The sequence below is a fragment of the Agelaius tricolor genome, unplaced genomic scaffold (genome assembly GCF_023055355.1).
Source record: "Agelaius tricolor isolate 1412-34295 unplaced genomic scaffold, bAgeTri1.0.p SCAF_32, whole genome shotgun sequence".
NCBI lineage: Eukaryota > Metazoa > Chordata > Aves > Passeriformes > Icteridae > Agelaius > Agelaius tricolor.
The window spans coordinates 2682929-2707098 of record NW_027269292.1 but is presented as its reverse complement, the minus strand read 5'-3'; the positions used below and the strand labels follow the sequence as shown (position 1 = coordinate 2707098).

The window sequence follows — 24170 nt, the reverse complement described above, 5'->3', positions numbered from 1 at the left end:
CAGATCAAGGTGCCCTGGCAGATTTCCACCTCAGGATTTGGAAAGAACTGGCACATTAAAGGAGCTCAGCATAACCTCATATTTCTCTTTGATGACTGATTTTTTTTTTCCAAGACAAATGAAATACAGGTGATATACTCTATCCAGACATGAGTCAAGAATCTGATATTACACCACATGGGAAATTAGTAGTTGAAGTTGAGAAGATGGGGATTAGTGTGGATGGCAAATGCAGAACTGCTAAAGCCAAGGACAGGGAGCTCTGTGGGAAGCAGAAAAGCTGGACAGAGAGTGGAACTCCTCAAGGGTCAGTCTTGAGCCAGTCCTGCTTATTTTGTTAATGACTCTGGCACAGCTGTAGGAATGTCAGAAAGAAATTTGCTGAGGACATGGGCTTTGCTAATCCAAAGAAGGATCAGAACATCAATCAGCAATAACTTAATGACAGAATTTGAGATAGAATAGACAAAGTATAAAGACAGGCAGTTAAAAATTAATCACTAGAATATCACATTACTCACTTGAAAAGGACAAAAGCAGGGTGGTTAAAAAAAAACACATAGAGAGAATTACTTGCTCTGAGGGATAACTGTGAGCCACCAATCTGATATGGAAAGGCAAACACAGTCCTAGAAGATACAGGTTCACTCATGTTCAAGGAAGATTAGCAGGTACAGAGAAGGGCATTAAGGATGATCAGAGGGTTTAGAACAAGAGGAGACTAGAAGAGCTTCATTTGTTTAGTTTCTCAAAACAAAGACTAGAGCAGATAGGATTGTTTTTGGTAAATACATCTGATAGGTAAAGATCAGAGAAAAAAAGAGAATTGTTTAAACTAAATTACGATGCTGGCACAAGAACAATTGATATTAGGGCTGGAAATTTAAGATGAAGTGTTGGAATAGGCTGCCAAAAAGCATGATATGATGTAATTGATTGTGATAGTGGGAGACTGGCTCAGTAATGCTGAGCCCTGTGTTCCTAGAAACGTGCAGCAGACAGGATTTTGGCAAAGTGGGCACTGGCCTCTAACAAGGAGGAGGAGCCCTGTGCTATTTGTGTGAGCAGGAGAAAGCATAACTGGCCAGTCACCAGCTTTGGAAATAGGGGAAAATAAGGAAGCTTTGATTTCAACAGCTAAAGTGAGGTCCTTTCCTCCTCCTCCCCTATGGGAACTGGCAAACTCAGCTCTTTAATGGTTCAAGCTCATCTCAGCCTTGCCTATAAATAGATAAATGAGATTCCTCCTGTCCCAGTGAGTAATTCTGACATCCTCCCGCTGCCTCAGAGAGCTGAGTCACAGGCACTCTGCACTCCAGTCCCTGCATTACTTACATGGTCTCAAAGGAAATTTTAACACATCCAATGAATCATCAGGGATTGGATCATGTTTAAAGTTATGCCATTGGCATTTCCCTTCCATTGTAGCAAGTCTGCCAATACCTAAAACTTTGGCTAATCTGGACTCAAAACGCATTGAGGAAATAGCATGTTGACATATACAGCTACTAATAAAAATAATAATAAAAAGTCTTTTTAAATTTGCACCAAAAAAACAAGCCATCCTTAGTGGATTCCTCTAGTGCTTTTGGACCTGCTAATTTTGTCAGACTTCTCCTTTTTCTGTAGCTGCTTATTTAAAGGAACTCAAAACTTGAAATATTTAATATTCAGTCATTAGGCCCCTAATTTAATCTCCTGTAGATTTCCTGCCAAAATATTATTTGCACTGAGATGAAGCTTGTAGCCCCATGCTCATTCTCTCTCAGAGACACACATTCCTGGTCTTACCCATGATAAAAATAAAATGCCTGCAAAGCAAAGACAAAATCAGAGCAGTGTTAAGTACAGAACACAGGGCAGTGATACATCACTGTATGAGCCTCATGGGGCATTGTCACTTGTCACCTTGCCTTCTCCCAGGTGGTACAGAGTGGTCTCATTGGCTTAGAAGCAACACAGCATTTGAAATCAGACCATCTCTCTCTCCCCCTCCCTCCCTCAGAAAACATCTGGAAGAGTGGAAAATTCTCCAGCAGAATTTGGGGGCTGTGAAACAAATACAGAAATATTTCTCTCTGTTGGTTTTCTGGCTTGCCTTTCGTATCTTAGAACTGGTTGGGACATTTCACTCATTATTACCAGACTTGGTTTCAGTGAGAAATGCTAACATTTGCTGGTTTGCTGCTGTGATTCGGTATTCTTAGACCTAAAACCTGGTTTGTTCTTTTGATAACCCTAGGAAATCTGTGTTAAATTTAAATAACATTTTTCTAGTACCTTTTCATCAGGCAGTTCTCTGCCTGTGCATAGATTGTTAACAAGGGTTACTCCACACATTCCAGCCAGAGCTGCAGTTGCTCCATGAGACACTTCTGTTGTGAGGCTGGTTGGGTTATTTATCAGCCCAGCACAGCCCTCACTGCCAGTTTGCTGCCAGCTGTTAACTATACAATAGCATTGGGAACAAAATCAGTTCTAGCTCTGCCAGTGGACTTGGACATAATTCAGCTACCTGTTGACAAATGATGATTTATTTAACAGCATAAGCTATAATATTTTTGTAACCAAAAGTTTTCACCCTCATCTGCAGCTGGTAAAAAAACCTGAGGAATTCCCAGAAATTCCTCACTTATGTCTTTTTCAAGTTTTCTTACAGCACTGCCTTGTATTGTTGTCTCTATGCGGGAAAAGACGTCCTTAATGGGCAAAGCAGTGGTGTCTGCATGCGGCTGGAACAGGGCAGCTGCATTCCTTGGTGCCACTGGGCTGCTTGGTTGGGCTCTGCAGCAGCAATACCCACTGGACAGTTGGGCTGTAAGGATGCTCCAGGACAAGCCAGAGGCCTGAAAACAAGCCAGGGTTTCTGTAAAGTATTAATCACCCCGTGCAGGGCCGGGCACTGGGAACGGGGTGAGAGTGCTCTCGCAGCACACACATGGTTTCTATCTAAGCTTTGTTTCAGCTGGATCTTTCCCACTAACTCATCCTTCTTTAACACCTTGTACTCATTTACTGCAGGGCTGTTTAGCAGCACAAATCAATTAAGTGCTGCAGAAACCCACTGAGGCAGAGAGAGTTCGGTCTCTGGCTCAGCCGGGGTGGGAGGCATGCAGAGGTTAAGCCTGTGCTTTTTGCCACACAGGGAGTGAGGGTGGAGCGTGGAGCAGCCCCCAGCTCATCTCCTCTGTGTGTTTCAGCCCTCCCCAGCACCCTCAGAGAGACTCACAACTGCTCCAGGAGATCTGAGAGCCCTGGGGAGCTTCTCATCTGGCATCAAATAATCAGAGAACTGGAGAGTGCCAGCCCTGCTGCCATATCCCACTGAGACTGGCCAGGGAGCCTCACTGAGCAGGGCTGAGCAGTCCTGAGGTACCCAGCTGTGTCCTGTAACAGGGACAGGGTACAGTGAGGGCCTCCAAGCTCACCTTCATGTGTCTCACAGGTTTGTCCCTCATGAAATTGTCTATACCCGCTGGGGAAGTCACTGCTCAGTGGTTTGGCTACAACTGGCCAGAGGGACATACAGGGGTTCAGGAAGTAGCAAAGTCACAAAATGTGAATGAGAACAGAGTCAGAAAAAATGGGTGGCTTTAAAATAATCATTTGGTTGGTCTTGTTCCAAGTGTAGCACCAGCTCAGCTGTGCCAGGCAGAGCTCAGGAAGTGCCTTCCATGCTGGCCCCATGGGAATGGGATGCAGGGATGTGCCACTGCTTCAGGCTGGGCTGGAGCTGCTCACACACAGCACAGGCTCCAGAAACAGGAGAGAGTAATTCAAGCCACATGATAAAGCTGATCCACACAATGAAGGAAGATAAAGCCTAACCAAGCAGTTCCTGCTCCTCACGGGTGTCTCTCAGGAGGGCCTGAGGCTGTGGGACATGCCCTCAGCTCACAGAGACCATTAATCATGAGTGTGCCTTGGCCCCTGGCTATTTTAATCACTGTTGAAATACACACTCCTAAAAATGGTATTTGATTCCAATGCACATGATTTCTTTTGGCTTCCTTTCCCCCAGTTAAGTGCAAGCTGTAACTGCTTGGAAATCCACACACTGGGATCCATAGATTTGCTTCTCACCTGTCATGGAGCAAAAACCACTTGGTACTACACATAGCATAAGATCCATGGCACCAGACATAAATATCAGAATATGCTGTAATGGGGCAGTGGTCTGAGTGTGGTACCAACCTGTCCTGTGCAATGGCACCCTGGAAATGTCACTGGGTCCTACTGGATCTTTAGTCCTTCCCGGTTCCACTTTATTCTGTAATGACTGAAAATGCCTCTTGTATATGCAGGCACTACTCAGGATGTCAGTCTGTTGTTGGAGAAGTGAATGAATCGTCAGAAGTGGACGAACTGGGGGTATATTTGTAAAGGGTAGGCTGTAGAAACCAGTAAGACTTTAATTTTTCCTTTAAAAAAGAGCAAATTGTTGAGCAAACAAATTGCTCTTCCACAGGTTCAGAAGAGCAGCAGAGAGTCCTTGTACTGCTCAGCTTCTCTCATGAGGCAGATGAGCAGCCTGAGGGGTCTGGGGGTGCCTTCCTTTGAGTGCAGACTAAATGCATCCTGCCCAGCTCCAAGGGCTTACTGGCACCCTCATTTACAAACTGGGTTGCTACAACTCTGAGTTTCTCTGCATTTTTTGTCTATGAGGGTGTTGCTAATGAGCTTAAAGAACCAGTCTGAGTTTACAGACAGAAAGAAAAAGTGAAGTTTACAGGAATATCAACTTAAAAATATAAGGAACATTTTGCAGGTACACTAATCATCAGGGACCCCTTCAGTGTTTGTCACACTGAGCCAGGTCATGGGCCCATGACACCAGAACAAATAGCAAAGAGGACTCCTCACAATCATAATGTGGGATTTAAATCATTAGACCCGACAATTCTCTACTTGGGACACCACAACTGTTTTTCTTGTATCCTTAGTATTAAAGAAACAGCACATACTTTTTCTTTTTCTTTTCTTTTTTCCTAAAAGCTGCATATAAAGCAGCATCAAGCTCAGTAACAAGAGGACTTTCTGTCTGTTGGGCTTCCAGGTTAAGAAGACAAATCCTGCTCCAATGACATAACAAATTTTTCAAACTTGATGTGACAGAGAAAGGCACAGTCACGCTGTTCTAGATCAGCTGATACATTTGTGCTCTGAAATTGGGACCCAGGGATGTCAGCTCACTTTGCTGGGGTATTGTTTTGGCTTTTCTCTTTAAAAAGTAGCAAGGCAATTACAAACTGGGCACCAGAACAGGGTCCAGTTTGTGTGAAGGTTGGCCCAGCCATCCCACTGGAGAAGTTGTAGTTTCTTTCCCACCAATTCCAGCAAATGCTCTCTTGGTGAAACGTGGCCAATTCTGGTACAATTGAAAAGACAAAGCCCAATAACCACCTGCTAAAGCTAAAGGTTCCTTGAAAGCTTGGATTTATTCAGTCTTGCTGAAAATCAAATGTTTAAACTATGACAAAAGTTTGCCTAAATAAGTGTATTTCCCCTGTGAAGCAGCTATTTATTCATCAGAAACTACAGCAAAGTACCACAGGGCTTCAATAAAAGAAAACAATAAATTTGTCTGCAAAATGTATTTCCTGCTCTGCTTTTACTCCATGTATGTGTCTGACATACAATTTCTGTTTGATTGAACGTAGCACATTAAACTGTTCTGGACAGGAGCTGTGCACTGGGAGCAGCTGACAACAGTGCAAGGCATTTCAGCAAGCATCCCCTGCAGTGAGAGACTCCTTGTAGGCATTAACAGAATTACCTGTACTTGAAGAGAAATTTCTTTTTTTTCCCCCCTTTTCCCTGTTGGGATCTCACCCTGCACCCTTTGCTCTGTGCTGCCTCGGGGCAGTTCTTTGTGGGCAGTCACCAATCCAGATGCTCTGCGCCTTCCAAGGATGGGCAAAGCAGCATCAGTAGTGGCTCAGGCTTAGTTCATCTCCTATTACCTTTTTTCAGAGAAAAAATTGTGTTCATGTGAGGACCAGGGTGTTTTATTTCAACAGGATCTATTTTCATGTTCATGATGCTTGGAACAGACTGGGGATGGCAACTTGAAGGAAGTCTGGGGCAGTGCTTAACAGCAGTAGAAGCTCAGGGTATCACCTGAGACTGAGTCTGAAAAAACCCCATGATTGCCTGCATGTACTTTTCAAAACACCTTTATTTTAGGTATTTCTGCTTTTTTTCCAAGCTAAATTGGAGGTGTTAAGTGGCACTGAACTTTAAAAAGAAAGAAAATTCCATCTAGACAGATTCATTCTTGAAGTCTTAGTGGCTTTGTGTGGGCACTAAGAAATGCACTTTGGTTTGCTGACAATGTCCTCAAGTGCTAAAGAGGGACCAGCAGGGCTGGATCCCACTGCAGGATGTGCACAAGGGATCCTGCATGTGAGCCCCTGGCCACACACTGAGTGACCCTACAGAGCTCTGCTGCAGCAGCCCTCCTCTCTGACAGGCAGTGTGGCACCTGGGGGAGCTGCTCTGGGAACAGCTCTGACAAAACCAGCACCAAACCACAGTGCTCTCCTATTTCCCACATGCAGTCACACACATGGAGGGTTTTGTCCACAGAGGCCAGGATAAGCAGGCAACTTGCAGCTTGCCACAAGGAACAAGATACAAGGTTATAAAGCCCTGGAACAGCTTCTCGGACATTTCTATAGGCAGAGTTCTCACAGCACATAAGAAAAAGATCCATTCATCAGGGTCTGGGCTGCAGGATGAACTACAGGAGTTGTTCTGTGCACATCCTCTCTTAGAAGTTCTGACTTGTCCTTCTGACCTTAAAATCCATGGTTGGCTTCTCTTCACAGTAGCAGAGCTGAGGTAGGAAGAGGCTGGGGAGGCATATTCCAGTATTTCAGGGCAAAAAATGTGTTTATTTTAACATATAAATATCCTTATTTTAAGTGTTAATACTAAAGATAAAAATTGTAACAGAAACTCATCCAAAAAAGTCACAAACCCCCATTCCCGATCCTCCTGTTTTCATCACAAAGGATATTCCACAGTAGTAGAGTGTTGCTTTGCAGTCTGTTAGCAGAAGAGGTGATTGGGTCAGTTGACTTGTAGGTGTCAGAATCAGAACAGATTAAATTAATTCCATCCACCCATCTTGCCAAGGAAACATTCAAGCCCTTTCCTCTTGTTTCAATATCCAAAGAAGACACGAGAGTTGCTGGATACAGAAGTCCTTGTGGAGAGGAGCAGCAGATCTGGGGTTTCCTATGATGAGGCAGTCTCAGAAATCACAGGTGTCAAAGCAGGAAGTCCTGACACAAACCGTTCCAAAAGTGTCACATTCCTGGAATCAGCTGGCACAAAGGACACTCCTGGACAGTTCTGTGGGCCTTGAGCAGCTCAGGTTCCTTATTCCCTGCGGGCTGAACAGAATCCATCCTTCATTGACAGCGGCGCCTTCCTTGTGCCCATTGTGTGTCTTATCTGTCACACTGTCACTGGAACAAGGCTTGTCCTTTAGGACTTGCTTACACAGCAGCTGCAGTAGCTACAGCAGGATGACTCCATGTGAACACTCATTCCACAGCCACGGGATCAGCTCCTGGTTCATACCATACCTTAAGTGGAGCAGCCTCAGTGTGTCAGTGTGCCTTACAAAGTTAAGCCAGACCTGGGGCTCAGCTCAGGGTTTCTAGTCACTTCTCCTTTATAAAGAATTCAGCTTTAAGAAAAGCAGTTGAAATGCTCCTGAGAATGACAAATAACAAATGAGTAAATCTTGCTCCAGAGCCATAAAACCCAGTTAAAAAAAAAAAAGCATGCACTCCTAATCTATTGGCATGGGCATATAAAGCAGAATTAATTGATAATCATATCAATTAATTGATAAAAATGCTAAAAGCCGTAAACAAAGCCTTTTCAGAAAGGTAATGAATAAGTAATCCACAGAGACAATGTGAAAGGACTGCTGCTGCTGTGGGGCCAGGGAGCCATTAATTTGTGTATCCATACCCCTAGAATTATTAAAGGATAAAAGCTTTGAACATTGCTGCAGAGTTCAATGAAAATAAAAACTTTTACTCAGCATACAGAAGCTCTCAGAAATGCAAATAAAGTATTAGAATGCATAAAGACAGCAAATAATTGAATATTAGGTTCTGTTTAACAAATTGCTTCTTTGCACGCAATTACTTCATCATGGTCTGATCTGAGATATGAGAGCAGGAATAAAGCTCAGAGAAAGATGCTGTGGATGACCAGAGACCTGCAATGAGTTTGCTGAAAGAAGAGTAAAACAGATTTGGGAGGGGAGGAGTGGTTTGGGTAAGGGCTCTTTCTGTGGGCTTGGGGTGCATCTCTCTTCTTGCATTTATTTCTGGTGGGGGGGAAATGTCAGACAGACACAACAGGGAGCAAAAGCACTCGGCTTGTTTAATTTCTCCATCTTTGTGCTCCAGTTCTCATGCCCTGAGCATCATAAGAAGCACATGCTCCACACCACAGGTCACAACTCCACGTCCTTGTAGTTCTGCTCCAACAGTAACCCTGTCCCCAGCCTGACCCTGCTCCGACCTGCCTGCCCTCCTTCCTGCCTCGAGCTCTCCTTCCAGGCCTCCCTGTGCCACAGTTGACTATTGCAAGAACAATAAGGATTTTTAGGGGCATTATGACTGGGTTAGTAAAACACAGCTGCCCCTGAAAGTCCCTCATTTTTCTTGCTGCCGCTCAGTCGGTCCCCAGGAGGGCAGGGTCTGACAGGGTCCGTTCTCTCCAGCGTGGCACACATGGCTCTGCTGATGTGCCCAGAAGTGCCCCAGCCCCAGCACCAGCCCATGGCAGGGGAAGGAGTGCGACTGCTTTGCCATCGCTGCAGGCTCCTCCTAAGTGAACGCCAGGCTGAGTTGCAGCAGCATGCCAGATGGCTCGTCTGTCACTCGCAGGGATGCCACCGAACAGAGCCTGGCACAGCTCGCTGCAGGCAGCCCTGAACACCGTGCAGGGCAGGATTACCCCGTCCTGTGGGTTCTCCTTGTTCCGGCACCCATGTGAGCAGTGGTCTTTGGCCAGGGGAAGTGGAGACCCCAGGGCTGACTGGCCCCACACATGTCACACTGGGTCATACCCTGCAACCCCAGGGGCACTTGGAGCTCCCCTGGGGACTTGCAGCACTCAGGTCCCAGCAGGAAAGTTCACATCCATCTGCAGCAGCAGTTGCCTTTAATTTATTTAAAAAGCTGAGAATTTTAGGGAATTATTTCTGATTTCTTAACAACTTTCAGATAGAGTAATATCTGAAGAAGATCTATACATTTCCACCTAAAAGGGGGCTAAGTATTTGGCTGGGAATTTTCAACCCTCATTCAAAAGTCCTCATGGAAATCCCAGCCCAGCCTTGCATGTTCTTAGGGCAAGGAGTAACATTTTCATTTCAATTGATCAGTATTTTGATGGCAGTGGACTCAACAGCAACTACAGGCAGATTCCCACAATTCTGCTCTGTTCTTTCCCCATGAATTCTGCCTGTAGAGAGCTGGGGTGGGCCCCATCCCATAATGGGCTTGCAAGCATCCCTGCAAGCTGTTGCCCTTGAGAAGACTTTATGACATGCTCAAGGACTTCCAGGAGAGTTTGTGTCAAAGCAGGGAACCTCTCAGCACTCTCAGGGCTTTTCTTCTTTCCCTTCCCCTTGTAGAAAAAGGTCCCAGCCCTGTGCAACACAAGAAAAATATCCTCACCCATCCCACATGGGATGACACTCCATGGTAACAGACAACCTGGCATCCAAAAACCCTGGAGACCCTCTCAGAACTACAGAGCCACACCTTATTTTCATTACAATTTCTTCTGTAAGTCAACTGAAAGCAAACCTTGTGTCCTGATTTGGTAATAAAACATGAGCCATGATTGGATCCAAATATTACTTGCATCTTTGAGAAAGTTACAACAGCAATGTGACAATAATAATAATTTAAAAAGGCAGCAGCCCTCTAAATGCTAATGATGTTGGTGTCCTAAATGAAGTATAAAAGAGCCCACCAGAAGCAGAGCATGAGTCAGAGCATCAGCAGTCCCACACTGAAAGCAGCACTCCTGGCTGCTTCATTCATTTTTGGAATGAGCATCAAGTAGTTTTTAGGACTAAAATGAAAATGAGATGCATGTTTTTATTCTTTTCGAAAGTTTTTTTGTTTTATTTTCTTCTCCTTGGATTGACAATAAACAAATCTTTCTAGTTGAGGGGAGCCCCAGGCAGGACCAGGTCCCTGCAGCACTGGCTGCTGTACCACTATGGAAGAAAATCTGATGAGCCCCTGCCCCAGGGAGAGCACAACCTCCCCAGCAGCCAGGACCCTGCCCCAGCAGGCAGAGCAGACCCAGGGCACAGAAATGCAGTAACTGGAGTTGTTGCAGCCTGGGCAGGCTGTCTCACTCCCAGTTTTATTTGACTGGCATTGGGTCATGGGCAGAATTGAGTGAGGATGGCTATGTGCTGAAGGGCACACCCTCCACAGAGGTTTTGCATGTTCCCTCTTGGATTGCAAAGCCAGCGCCAGGCTGTGCACTACAAGAAGAGTGAATATTGCCTAAGCTGCTCTTGGCTCCCTGCTGCCCCCGTCCCACTTCCAGATAAAGCACAATCAGATTCTGATGATCAAAGCACACATCTCTAGGTTACATTGATGTTAACTCAAATTATTTTTGTTGTGCTGTATCTGAAACTTAGAAAATGCAAGAGCAGAACAAAACCAAAGTGAAGGTAGAAAATTATTGCAGTTTCTAGAATTCTTCCAGCTTTATTCATGGAAGGGGATTGTTAGAAACGGACAAAAGGCTGTTTCCCTTAATTTTTTTAAGTGTGAATTTTGTCTTGACAGTTTCCTTTCAGAAACAAAAATTGAAAACAAATTGTCCCATACACAAAACAAAGGGACAGATCCTCAGCTGGAATGGACTGGTATTACCAAGTGAGTAACACCCACTCACAGGAGAGATCTGAGCCTTTTAACCAGCAGCTGCCGATCCTGCTGTGCCCGGACAAGAGCTTCAGCCTCCGGCTTTAGATGGCAGCAGTGCTGGATCCATGTAGCTTGGAAGAGACGAAGGGCTGCCTCCAGAGCAGCTGAAAGGACACCAAGGCTCTGAGGACTCTGGGACTGTACACTTCCCAAACCTGGAGCTGACTCGAGGTGCATGAGCCAGTGGGCACTACACCAAGAGAGCAGCCCATATCAGCATGGCCCTGGAATTATTGATCTGCTTTGGAGAAACGCTGGCAAAACTTCCAGAAACCATTACATGTAGGGTTTGCTTTCTGAAACAAGGGGTGGCTCTGATTTTTCTCTCAAAACCAAGATCAGGCTGACCACCATCTTGAAAATTACAGGAGCAGTCCCCAAGAAAGTATTAACTGTATTAACTGTACAGCACAAAAGAAATGCAGAGTGAGAACTGTGATCCATCCTGACCAGTTCTGCCCCTCTCCCTCACCCACAAAAAATTAAAAATACACACATTAGGGGAATTCAGGAAGTGTCTCACTTTGCCAAGGGACAGGCCATGTCCCCATTGTCACTGTCTCCAGCAGAGTTGCCCAGCTGAGCTCCTGGCTGGGAGAGTGCCCAGGGGAAGCTGCCTGGGACCTGAAAGGGCAGAACACTGGAGCACTACTGGAAGAGCAGCCATCCTCCAGGGTGCTCATCCAGGGCTGACAAGAGATGGGTTTGACCAAGTGCATTTGCCATCTCCTCTCTTTACAATCCCAATTTTGGAGCATCACCTTTTTTTCTCCCACTCCCAACATCAGCAGAGGAGCTGGAAAGCCAGAGTTATTTTTGGGAGATGGTACATCCAGGCTCTGTTCATCTTAACTGGGTCCCTTTGAAAATGGCAAGGTTGGATAATCAAACACATTACGAAGACTTTCCATAGAGGCTGCTTTGCAAACAAGCCTCCCACCATTCAGATACCCAGGCACCAATGTTTCAAAGAGGAGCTTTTGATGCTGCCCTGGTTTGCCTCAGCATAGTGACCTCACTAGCATTTGTACACAGAGCCTTGGAGAACAAGCAGATTAAAGCAGCTGACTTTAAGTATAAAAAATAAAACAATTAGTAATCAACAAGCTACTAGAGGCTGCCACATTACACTCAAGGGGCAAGAGACCATGACCTGGCTCAGGCTGGCAAAGAAGATGGAAGTGCTGCCTGGTCAAATCCCCCACCCAGAGCAGCTCAGGTGGGAGCTCGCTGCTGTGATGGCTGACACATCAAACTGGCTGGCACCAGGACAGGGACAGGAAGGGAGAACAGTAGAGCAGTAGGAGACAAATGCCAGGGGAGGAGCTGTGGCTGGAAGAGGCTCCACGATTCCTAGCAGATTAACCAGGGCATGGCCAGCCAGCCCAGTCTGGCCACTGCTGTCTTGTCAAAGTCTCCAAAAGAAGGGGGGAAAGGGGACACATCAGAACAGCCTCCTGAAAATGGTGCATGGCTCATGCTGAGTTTCAGACAATGTCCAGGACTGGCTGGAGGAGTCCCAGGTCACAGTTCTGCCCAGGACCATGCTCAGTACCATCAGCTGGGGGGTTCAGTAGTGCAGCTGTAAGCCAAGGCTCTGGCCCCAGCAGTGCTGGAGCACTGGAGAGGGCTATGGGGGCATGGATAATGACCAGCAGTGCCTGCTGGCTCCAGAGGAGTGTGTTCCCACAGAGCCCTGCCCAGATTGGTCAATGACAGGAAAAGCAGCCACGCTGTTGGCCTCGACCTGCAAGTGCTGGCCCCCAGTGCTCAACCCACCTCAATCCTGACCAGTGAGTTAACAGAGAAGCTGCCAGCAAGAGGCTGCCCCGCCTGGCCTCTGCCCAGCACTGAGGGAAGCAAAGAGTTACAGGAGAGCAGCAGAGAATTACCAAGCAAAAGGGTTTTTAAAATCATTTCACTTTAAACAAAACTGAGACATTACCATAAAGTAAATGGCCACACCTTGCTACTTGGCTTTGCTGACAAGACCAGCTTTTCCATAGCTATTCAAATCTAACAAGTTCTGGGTGCCTAACTCACTCTTTTAAGTTCACTTTCAAACTCCAGCCAAAAATCACTTTCTGATTCACCACTTTCTCAGGCACAGTATTATTCAGAGAACGCCTGCAGGCAGGTACTGTGCTGTACAAAGAACATAAGCACAAGTTTAATTACTCTGTGGACAAGGGATGTGATTAATTGTATGCTTTAAGTTAAGCATGTGCTTAAGCATGCTACTGACCTGGAGCTTGAAGTAGATCTATCAGCTGTTCTGGTGCTCTCCATTTACCAGTTCTTTGAGGTCAAATAAGTGGAAAGAATGTAAGAATACTCCTGTGCTCATACACTCCAAAGAATTCACACAAAGTCCAGTTTCTGACTTTTTAAAAAATTACAAATTTGGGTTATTCTCCCCATTTTGGCACCGATTATGAGCATTACAATACTACATACATGGTCAGAATGTATTAGCATTAAAACATGAGCTAATTATTGTCATTTTCAAGCTTTTAAAAAGCATTTGGTTTAGTTTTTTACTTTGCCTGGATACTGCTTCAGGTAAGAACTTAGATTCATTTCATTTGCACACTTTGTGGATTAGTTCCCTTATGTCTGGGCAGTGTACAAAGCCCTAAAAAAAATGTGGAGCATATAATTGAAACTATTGCCCCTGCTAGCAGTGGAGTCATCGCATGGAAGAAGTCAAGCATAAAATGTGCATCAGCTATGGGTGGTCACGTAAATCCACATTTCATTAGCCACAGCTTACATGATCCTGGGAATTTTTTTCACTGCGCTTTTCCACCTTTTCAGCAAAGGCTTATTCCTAGTTCAAAACAATATAGGAAGGTCAAATTGTGTCCATTCGCTGGGGAGGAGCAAGTAGACAAGACTGGGACCTGAAAGCTCCACTTTTTTTCTTTAAAGACACAAGTGCCCTTTTAGTGGCACTCGGGGAGCCTGGATGGACTGGACAGAGCCACTCCTCGAGGCAGGCGTGTGACCCGTGTGCAGTGCCAGCATCCCAAGGGCAGGGAACACCCACGCCCAGCTACACCCACCAGCAGTGACATTTCACAGGGACAAGCCAAGAGACTTCCACTGGAGCAAAGCATGTGCAAATCAATTTTCAACAAGCGAGGGAGAGCACAGAGGGTTTGGTTACAAGCGAGGAGGCACGTGCCTCTGAAGGGAGCCTTCTTTGAGGAAGTAAACAGATACAATAATTGATAAGTGTTTTGGCTTTGCCTCATCACTAATCCCATCACATGCTGTTCCTTGCCAGCACATTCATGAAAAGTGTCTATTTTGGATACTGGGGCACAACAGAGAAGAGAAAAAACCCCACAGCTCCCAGAGAGACAGCTGGCCAAGCCCAGGTGCACTCACTCATCTCGAAGCACTAATACATTGACCTCAGGCTGTTAAACTATATTGCTCTCTGCTTAAGAGGTTGGTTTTTGTTGTTAGCTTAAACCCTTTTTTTTTTTTTTTGGTACTAAATGCAGTAAAATCTTGCACAGAAAATGAAGTTTACATTCGTAGGGATCCCAGACTTAGTGCTGCATGTGTGGAGAAATTTACATTACTTTTCCCTCTCATTTCAGCATTACTTCTTATGGGTAACTCTGAAATGGTTTTTTCAAAGGGAGGAGGTTGCCAGGCACAGGTTCACAACCACTGGTTACTGTGGAGAATGCCCACTGGTTTTGGGGTCCAACTCTATATATACAGAAGCTCCTTACAGCAGCAAGTCACAGGACAACCCCCCTCATTTGCTGAATGACATTAATTAAACTAGACAGGATTTGGCAACATGAAGCTGAGCTAGGTGTCCTTAAAATTGCTATTAGTTCAGAGCCATAAGAATAGGTTAAAGAAACCAAATTCACTTGCCATGGAGACTGAAAGAAAGTCACAGCAACATTCAGAACAGCTGGGTGCTGCAGGCACACCCTGGTGCTGGTGCCTGTGGGTGTTCAGTGCCCAACCATCAGTGAGCTTCTCATCTACAAGTTTTAGATCTCTTATACCAAAGCCATCAAGCAAATCTAAGAGTTAACTGAAATATGTGGTTAAAACCTTTCCATTTGCATCGGTGGCTGGGGAGCCTCCACATGTGTGACTCAAAACTGATTGTACAAACTTCCTGATTAGTGAGGTAAGAGCTGTCTCCCAGCCTCAAGTATGAACTCACTCAGTGAGACACCCTGACCCTGGAGCCATCTCCCCCTTTCCTCTGCCTTGAGGGGAAGTCCAGACCAAGGACCCACGGTTTAGACTGATGAAGTCAACTGAACTCCATATTGGGTGAATGAGGAATCATTTTGCCAGATACTTCTAATGAGATACTTCAGTGAGAATAAGATGTTACCAGTTAATGCTCTGTGAGCGTCCAGGTTCATGACTGCCCTCCAGTACTGCAGGGGGCACAAGAAATGCTTGGCAAAAGGGGAAATTCTATCCCTTTAAAAATACTTTTAATGAACAAGAGGCTTCTGGCTGTCAGGTAATAGCTCAGCAGCGCTGCTTACATTCAAAGCTGTGCCTGGAATAGTGAAGTAATAGCAAATTTCATTAAAAGTAAAATCTTTGGTTGCTGTGGAAATCATTCAGGTGGGAGACTATTTCTGGAGGCCGTATTGGGATGTACTACATTTCTTTCACTGAAGTGTCTCCTTTCAGGTGTGAATTCACTCAGGCAGGACAGGAGGCAGGAGAGGAAGAGCTCAGCCTGTGACTGATTCCATTCACCTCCTGTGCACTGCACAGGCCACAGGCAGGAGAGGCACAGCTAACACAAGGTCCTGACCACAGCTTTAAAAGAAATCCTCATGTTTGCAGCCCACCAGGTCAGAGCTTCATGGATTATAATCCCATCCACACCACCCTACAGCACAGCTCATACTGTGTTTTGCAACAGCCTCTTTAGATGTATTTTTAAGCACTGAAACCCTGATTGCTGCCTGCAAACAACTGACTGTAATTTGGCATTGATGTAATACTGATAGCTGACCAGTTATAAAATAGGTCTGTTTGGAAAACATACTTCAAAGTTATAGAAGGTTTGAAAGTATCAGAATTTCCCAGCAGTTCTGAGCACAGTGCTATAGAATGATAGCGTGCTCGTGACTGTTTGTCTGAAAACATCACCCGTCACCAAAATTAGAGCACGGGATAAATCCTGGGCTGGTGCAGATCAGGAGATCTCTGCTGGCTTACAGGAGATGTTTTATTTAGCACTGGGCACACCTGCTGTTTCTTTGGAGAGCTGTAAATTCATTCCATGATGTAGCCACATCTACAAGCCAAATTCATGTATTTTAAGACAAAACTACTATCAAATGTTTTGAAATTAAATTGCCGTTTGTGTTCTTTTTGAAGGCAATAATACCATAAAAGTAAAAAGACATCCAAAACTTTATGTAACTAGTATTACATAACACCTTAAACTGGCTCATAAGCATTTTTCTTACTCTGGATTTATTGCATTTTTATTTGGGGCATGTGAAACAACTCGCTATACAAGTGCAGTTAAGTGGGGCTGGGCTGTGGGGGGGGAAGACTTCACTCTGATAGAAATTCTAAAGTGAGAAACTTATTGCTGTGTTTGCAAAGAAACACTGTCAGAAGAAAAAATGTTTCATTGTTTCTCACTGCCCTTGATGGCCATCGATACAAAAATTAAATGAAGCCCTGGAAGGGGGCTAGAGGTAGCATTAGTTTTAAAGGCTGCCTGCACACAGCCCCTCCGACTGCACAGAGCATTAATGCCATAAATACGTGTGAATGTTCTCATTCAGGCTGTAATTTATTCCCCAAGGAGATGCAAAACTAGCTCAAATATGCTGCAAGAAAACCAAACTCTTCCAATGAAGCGAGTGCAGTATGTGAATCCTGGAGCTAAATTTAGGCTGGGACTTGGAGTAAAGTAATTCTAATCTCAAAGTAGCACTTTGAGTTGCAGTAACAAACACTGTGCAAAGATTCGGGGAAGTTCTGCTCCTTTGTTACAATCTATTGTGCACGACATTTTGGGAGCTCTTTACTGACTCAGATTTAAGAAATTCGGCTTAAGTTACTCAGTTGAATTTTATTGTTCAGTGAAATTGTTTAAAACCTCCCTTCACTTAAGTTGCTTCTAAAATGTGGATTCAGGCTGGTTTTGGGGTGTGTACAGCAGCACACATTCTTAATGTACTGAAAGCTTGATGTAAACAATTAACTGCAGTGCTGAATAATCCACAAGATGGAAAAATGGATACTGTAAATATCTGATTAGGGTTTATTTTCCAAATGATTTTTTTTTGGTGCTATGGTCCAAGGTAAATTAAAATGGGTGAGCTCACTTGTGATTAAGCACCTTTCTGTTTCTTGTTCTTGTTATTTGCATGGAAATGTTTTTCTTCTCCAGAAATATTTCCTTCCAAACTAACAGATGAAGTCACAATCATACAAAATATCTCTGTAGTCAAAGCAGATTTTTTAATAAAAAGTACTTTAATATGCAACTGAGACTTCAAGTCCTTTATAGTATCCTTCAAGAGTAAAATACACCCATAATGCAGGAATTGAAGAAACCTTTATCTTTCTTTAAAAAATCAAAATATCATTTACAGTTTTAAATCAAGCATATTTTAGCTGAACTACATTCAAATTCTTTACGAAACAATCTCTCATTTCATACAAGATTTTTCATGCATATTCTGGCTCCAAAGGCTCCAAATCAGTTTGCCACAACTTGTTTCACTGGAATTCATCAAAAGACTAAAAAGCCAAGTGCCAAGTTGCCGAGTTCTGGCTGCGGCAGAAACTGCCCAGCCAATCCCCACAGCCTGGAAAGCCCCAGTTCTCAGAATTAGCTGATGCTTTAAACAAGAGATCATAATCAAAATCATGATTCCTGACAAAGTCTCAATATTTCACTCTATAAATTCTTAATTCATTTTCCAGCCATTTGTAGGTTACTGCTGGCTCCACCCTCTCAAATATCAGCAATTGCTGCTGCTCTTAAAGAAAATTCCACTTTGGGGAAATGTGATATTATTCCAGATGTTTCAGTCCATGGCAGTTCTGCCTAACCCAACCTGATCGTTGCTCTGTAATGCAGCTGAGCCTTGAACAGCTTCTGGAATTTATTCCTCAAACTACTGCACTTGCATATTTGAATTTAACCCTACCAACAGTCATATACTCAAAAGTCCTGTTCTTTGTAACAACAGAGCCACCCCTAAAGAGTTTTTTTCCCAAAAACATAAAACCATGACTAATTTTAGCAGGCCTTTGGGCCACTGTAAATTAGTTCCTACAGCCTGCTGATTGAATTAAAGTGTTTTAAATTGAGTTAATCACCATACTTCAAAAGTTATCATGCAGAGAGATTTTGTTGAATCAAATCTGCTTTCAAATTTTATAGTTTGAGGAAATTCCATACTTGGAACAGGAAAAGAAAAAAAAAAAGTGAAGTGCATTTATAGAGATTCAAACCAGTTGCAAGAACTGGAACGCCACTATTTTCTTTCATTGGATTTCACCAGCAAAAGGATGGGAAAAGATCCTGCCGTGCCTCCAGCCATCCAGGACTGATCCATTCAGCAGATTGGACTGTTCAGGTGATGTTTGCTCCTCAAAATCCCACCTGGAGCAGTGGGCATTGCTCCATGGGCTGACACCTGAGTCCTGCACAGTAACTGCCTGAGCAGGACTCCAAAGCCTTGGTCAGGTGGGATGCTTTGTATTTAAAATACTACTACTACTACTACTACTACTACTGATGATGATGATGATGAAGAATGACATCTGTATCAGGTATGATCTAGGACAACTCCAGCCCTGGACCTATAAATGGTGTCACTAACAAATCTGTATTGGGAAAATACTGAAATCCTGCAAATGTGGGCACAACATCCACCCATGTGGACATCAGGGACACCGTGAAAGGACACAAAGAACAAAGGCCTATTGCCTGCTGCCATAGAAGGGAAAACCCAACAGCCTTAGCCTCATAAACTGACAGGCCACCGAGATCCAAATAAAATTCAGGAAGTTTATCCAAAATCAAATCTACTGAGCAATGTCTTGGAAATACTTTGATTCTTCAGTGCTAAAGAAATATGCCATGAATCCAAAGCCCATGAGTTGGGAAGGGGAAGCTGTCCCCAGACCAGCATCACCCTGGCTCATTTTCTTCAGTCTGCAGCCACATGATTTCTTTTCCACACTGCTGCTGGCTCACACCAAGGTTCACACAAACGCCCAGGCTGGCAATGGGATCTGACAGAGGTATTCTGCCTTCAGCAAGGAAGGGTTTTCCTACCCCAGCCATCAGACACTCCCCTCTTTGGGATCTGAGCATTTGTAACCCTCCCGGCAGTACCATCATATAGACCCTCCTTCTTCTCACTTGCTCCCCCAGACCAATCAAGCCCAAGAGAAACCCCTCTACCAAGCAAGGATCACACTGGCAAAAGGAGACAGCAAAGTGCTTTGGGAGAGTCATGCAGGTGCCACCAATTTACCTTTGACAGGGTTGTCACTCGGACTGTGGCAAGGAGCCAACACCTCAGAGCTGTGTCCCCACCTGTGGGCCAGCACCAGCCATCCCTGCAGCCTCTTCCAGGCTCTCCTCCCCTCTTCCACTCCCCTCTGGGACCTGGCACTTTTGGGTCCTCAGGAGGGGAAGTGATGAAATCAGCAGGAGCTGGAAGGATTTTCTCAAGTAGGCCAGCAGTGGGAAGGAGCAGCATATTCCCCTCCCTGTCTGTTTGCCTCTGAGTGCTGAAGAGCTGGCCTGGAGCAGGAGCTGGCCTGGAGCAGGAGCTGGCATGGAGCACAGCCCAAGCTCAGCATTTGCCATCTGCAGATGGAGCCAAGAGCGGAGGGCAAAGCGCCTGCAAGCTGGGCACACACTCACTGCTCCACTCCTGGGGGGCTCAGCCCTCTCCACGGGTGCAAGGCTCTAACACAAGCGTGTCCAGCACTCTGGGAAAGGTCTGTACTGAACAACAGAGCAGATCCCAGGCACGATCTGACTCCAACCTGTCCCTGATCACACATACCTGTAACCCAGACATCACAGGCTTGCTCTGCTCTGTGCCCTCCTGCAACTTAAAATACAGCCCTGGCTCGAAGGTCTCTATTTGCAAACATAGAAGAACAGTGGTTCTTAAATTGCAGGCAAACATTTGACTTCACTCAGGGCAATTCAAAGAATATCCTGCACGAACCCCACCCTTCTGCCTGACAACTCAAACCTTAATGCCTAGATAGTTTTCTTTCAGGCCTTATCACAGATAAAATATGGCCCTTTTTTTTTTGCTGAAGGAGTAAAACCTGCCAAATATTTACCAACTCTTTCAGAAGGCTGAAAATGTCACCCCTACAGTGTAATAAACTTCCCCGGAAAGGCCCTGATAAATAGAAAGCCTCACTGTACTGCCCAGAACTAGTTTAGTGTGGCCTAAGTATTGCCAAGTCTGACTGACAAAGGAAGCATATTTGTACACACAGAAAGATTAGCATAACACAGAAAGAGAGGCATAAAGTTTATAAGTGAAAATAAAACAAAGCCCCATTATTAACCGGGGAGGGGGGAATAATTGAATCTGCATCCCAGAGAGCACAGAACATTATGAAAGCCTCAGAGCTAAAACAATAATTTAAGAGCTTGTCCACAACTTGCAGCAGAAGCTTGAACCATCTTCTTTAGAATTTGGAAAGTGCTAAACCATGGTCTACCCCCAACCCAGCCTTCAGAGCAATATTATTTAAAAATAAAATATTTTTACTTGGTAATTTGACCCACAAAAAGTCACTTGGGGCATGAGGGAATGTTCCCTTCCAGCCTGAACATTAATTCAGAGAGAATGTTTAAACTCCACAGTGTAAACCAGATGCTGAGAAGTACATCTGCATTGTACTGTATGTTCTTTGGGGCACAGACAGAAGTTGGCAAGTGCCTGTCAATGCAGTGTGTGTGGCTATGATCTAAATAATCCTAATAATGCAGATGAATGGAGAAAAACCCACACTCCTAGTACCAACCAGTCTGTCCACAGAGTCCTCGCAGCTATAGACAACTATATCCACACTAGTGCAAACAGATGAATATTGCTTAAAAAATGTGTCCTTTCACCTTGGCAAATGCCATTAAGAAAAAAACACTCTAAAAGTGACTAGGGAGTTGGAAGCTCAAAGGTACACATTTAACAAGCCTTGGTGACTGTAAAATGCTGAGCACTCACTTTCTACAGAAGACAGGCTTCCATGGAATCTTGACTGGTACACTCAAATGAAAAGGTAGTAATTCAAATTATGCTGTATAGTGCTCCAAAATAGGTTTCAGGCATACAAAACTTGCCAGAACTACTTAAAGCCAGGAAGAAACTAATTGTTGCTGGGAAAAAAAATAATCCAAATTATGTTAAACCTGACAAAAGCTAAACTCGGCTATCTACCCTTCTTAACAAAGAACAGAGTTAAGAAACTCTGGTATGAAAGGGAAAACTTCACTTTAGCCCACCAGCAAGTCCAGGAGCCCAACTAGCAACACAACCAACCTCCACAAAAATCACTGCTTGCCAGAGATAACTAACAAGTTGCACAAGTTGGAAGGAGTGGGCTGAGGAGGCTCAGGAATCTGCTCCCCGTCCCCCTTTCACACCATCAGGTTTTAATGTTAATGATACGGCTCCGCGTGCCTCAAGTATTTTTACACTATGCTCGTCTTCTTGCAGCGCCGGCTTGTTCCAGGGCGGATGATTAGAATCAGATTTCTGTGATTTCACTGCAGATTCATTTTGTTAAGGGCTACAGATCTGCAGGGGGAATACGGCTGCAAACGGGCCGGCAGAGCGGGCTCCAAGGGCTTCTCTCCTAAACGGGTAACACTATCTTTGCTTTTACTCCTTACTTTCAGATACTTCTCCTTTTTGTGGCCACTGGACTGGGTTCTTTGGAAAAACAGGCATATGGGGGAAAGAAACGTGCAAAAAGTTTTCTTGAAATTTTGGTTTCAAAGAAAGCTCCCAACCAGAATAGGTTCATGAAGAGAACAGGCCCAAGTAAGACCTGACTGCATCCAGTGTCCCCCGAGTCAAAAGAAGCACCTGAGGGACCACACATAGGAGATAATTCTGATCCATCAAGGTCTGTATGTCCTGACCTGTGTCAGGAGCTGTGTCAGAGCAATAGCTATTAATACACATTAGTGTGCTGCACACAAGTGTTTGTATATAAAGGGCTGAAGGAGAAAAAATTATGCAGAGGTCTATAACGGCATTTGTAAATTTCTCCCAACTGTGAAAGAAATAACGCTTATTTTTCATGGGCAATGGCTACAAAAAATTGTGCTGAAAACTGAGTTTGTTCGTAAAAATTTCATGGGAAAAGAGCATAAAAGTTGTGTGAGTCTGTGTACACATATACAGAATGTAGACTCCTACAATGCTACATCAGAGAGAAAATTAAATTCTAAGCGGCTCAAAAAAACACACAGGAAGATTTTAATTTTCCATTTGCTTTTATAGACCTTAGCCATGAGAATACTGTTGCCACTTGGCCTTTTTCTTTAATAGAGGTCAATATCATTGACTTTTTACAAGAGAGAAGTAAAAAACATCTCTACATAAATCAAAAAATTATGAGGACCCTCAAAATAGTTCTAAGAACTTAAAATCCAATGTAACATAACACAGAAGGGCATAGAAGTTATAAATACGACGCTATACAAGCCAAGAGTAATATACACACCCGGAGCTGTATATACACCGTGCCCAAAGAAGGAGCACAAACCAGTGTCTGCAGACGTGCAGTGTGCCGAATCGAAATCCGACAAATAATAAGGAACTCCGGAATGCTGGGTGGTAAAAACGCTTAGGTGAGTAAGAGAATTTCCGGTAGCCCGGCTGCTCCGTATGGATGTGACTAGATTTACTAAAAAAAAAAAAAAAAAAAAAAACCAAACTAAAAAAAAGGGGGGGAAAAAAAGGAAAAAAAAAAAAAGAGAACAGATGTGTTTTGAGAAAGCGAAAGCGGAGGGAAGGATGCACATGGTCCTGCGGGAGCGAAACCGAGCGCTCGCTCCGCCAAGGCAGGGCCGGGCACAGCCGGTCCGGACCGCCGCGAAGCCGCGGGGATGGCCGCCAGCACCGGTAGGACGCGCACGCTTAAGGCCCTTTCCGAGGCAGAAGAATACAAAATGCACTTACGGTTCGCGGAGAACCAGCTCTGTCCTCTCCCCGCGGCGAGCCGGGCACCCGCCGGCGCCAGCGCCGGGCAAGCCGCGGTCCCCGAGGGCCGCCCGAGCAGCGCCCGCCGAGCCCCCGGACCGACCCGCCCGGGCCGGGCCCCGCGTCCCGCCCGAGCGGCCCCGGGCAGCGCCAGCGGCGCCGCCGCGCTCCGTCTTCGCCCGCTGCGCGCCCGGCAGGTCCCGGGAGCCGAGAACTGGGACTTTGTAGGCCAGTTGAAGACATGAACCTCTCATCTCGCCCGCAAAGACCCAGCCCTCAGCTCGCCCATCAGGCGCAGGCGACCACTACTCACCGCTATCTTTAACTGAACCCCTTTTTCTGGCCGGTGCTCACCGCCAGCGCAGAGCCCCCGCCCCGAGGCCACCGGGGACCCGCCGGAGCGGGATCATTCCCCCGGCCGAGAAAGGCAGCGATCCGCGCCGCCCCTCCCCGAACTTGAGAGCAGTCCCGGTCCCGGCTCCCGGAGCCGGTCCCGCACCTCGGGCCGGGCCCCGACGCCCATCGTGACTCGGCACCGCTGATCCCGCTCCCGCTCCTGCGGGAACTTCGTGCGCAGAGAGGCGAGAGCGAAAACACCACACGGACAGAAAATCCCGAGCCCCCTCCGTTACCTGCTCTGAGTAGGGGCGGGGGGGCACGGGAAAGGGGCTCGTGGGCCCCCGCCGCCGCCTCCCCGCCCAGAGCCGCAGGTCCTCGGGAATCCGCACGGGAAGGGCTCGGGCTGAGCTACAGCTGAGCGGGGAGCGGCGGCGGGCGGGCGGCCGCGCTCCCCGCTCCTGCCTCCCGCAGCCCAGGGGCTCGCAGATGGGTATTTAAGCCAGTATTGATCACGGTGGGTTTTTTCCTACCCTTCCTCTTTGCCCTTGCAAAAGGCAAAAAATAAAAATAAATAAATAAAATGCGTTGCCACAAGGGACGTTGC

At 45.5% G+C, this 24170-nt stretch overlaps 1 long non-coding RNA gene across 2 annotated transcripts; it reads right to left on the bottom strand.

Moving 5' to 3' along the window:
- Positions 1-5793: 5793 nt before the first annotated feature.
- On the bottom strand, positions 5794-23474 carry LOC139601972 (uncharacterized). Of its 2 annotated transcripts, none has more exons than XR_011683078.1 (2): positions 23207-23474; positions 5794-7725 (listed from the first exon to the last, which is right to left on the bottom strand). It is a non-coding gene; the product is annotated as an uncharacterized lncRNA (long non-coding RNA). The 2 variants fall into 2 exon arrangements; XR_011683077.1 differs by lacking the exon at positions 23207-23474 and adding an exon at positions 19517-20619.
- Positions 23475-24170: the final 696 nt, after the last annotated feature.